This window comes from Camelina sativa, chromosome 19 (genome assembly GCF_000633955.1).
Source record: "Camelina sativa cultivar DH55 chromosome 19, Cs, whole genome shotgun sequence".
Classification (NCBI taxonomy): Eukaryota; Viridiplantae; Streptophyta; class Magnoliopsida; order Brassicales; family Brassicaceae; genus Camelina; species Camelina sativa.
The window spans coordinates 25,055,273-25,056,349 of NC_025703.1; the positions used below are offsets into that span (position 1 = coordinate 25,055,273).

Sequence of the window (1,077 nt, forward strand, 5' to 3'; positions counted from 1 at the left end):
ATTTTTAAAAAAAAAAAAAAAAAAAAAAAAATCAAGACTTGAAGTAAGAATAAACCAATTTTCACAAATCACCACCCAAAGCAAAGAATCAAAACATCAAATAAAACACAAAAAGAAAGATCCTTTGAGGGAAAAAAACTGTAGCAGCCAAAAAAAAAGACAATAATAATGTGGAAGTACGAAACTTACATTTGCTTCACGAGACGGATGAACAGAGAAAGAAAAAAAAAAGTTAGATTTTTGATACGAAAGAATCGAATCAGAAGCCGAAAAGATTAAAAATTTAGTGACTACATAAACCACATTTGCAGAAAAAACCACAGAACAAGTTGATTCAGATCTCTCTAGACTCTAGTCGAGTGATTAAAAAATTACTTTTTTTTTGATCCTGGGTTTTTGTTCGTAGAATAGAGAGAGATCTAGCAAAGTATCCAAAGAGAGAGGGAAAAAAAAAAAAGGGTACGAAATTTAAGTTAAAAATAAAAAGAAGTTACAGTACTGTGAATATTTTAGTGATGAATGAAGTGAGTGTGTGTGTGTGTGTTTTTGGGTATATTAATTAAAATTTTCTTGATTTTGATATTATAGTAATTGACTTAATGCTAAGGATGATAATAATGATAAGTTTATATTTGGTGGTGTGTGGATGGATTTACGTAAATGTCCGAAGGTGGGAGGAAGGAGAGTGACCATTCGCGCGCCAGATTTGCTGTCAGCTCGTACTTTAATGACGGTTCTGCCCCTTTAAAAGTAGATAATTGATATCAATGTTTCTTTTGTGTTAAATGCTTGCTGATACAACAAATCCTATTTTTCTTTTCGTTTTTAAATGTTTCTGAATATATATAATACTATATTCTTAAAAATCTCAAAAATAATAGAGTGAATAATTTATGTGATTTTATTACCTGTATACTGTATAGAAAACACGTTGATATTTTAGAAAATTGATGATCCACACGGATTTCACTGTTTTGTCATTTCACCTAATAATCTGTGATGATAAATATTTTTTTTTTACGGGATAAACAAAACTTTATTTGAGAAATACTAAAATAGTCACACTTAAATATATAT

The 1,077-nt window shown here is 29.0% G+C and overlaps 1 protein-coding gene across 3 annotated transcripts in view; it reads right to left on the reverse strand.

Moving 5' to 3' along the window:
* LOC104767129 (subtilisin-like protease SBT2.5) overlaps positions 1-579 on the reverse strand; it is a 5,119-nt gene extending 4,540 nt beyond the window's left edge. The window contains exons 1-2 of one of the 3 annotated variants that reach the window (XM_010491161.2): positions 376-579; positions 190-194 (exon numbers count right to left, since the gene is read on the reverse strand). The gene's annotated coding sequence lies outside the window, so the exon portion shown is untranslated. Of the gene's footprint in view, positions 1-189 lie in introns of all 3 variants that reach the window. The other 2 variants (XM_010491163.2, XM_010491160.2) reach the window with 2 other exon arrangements.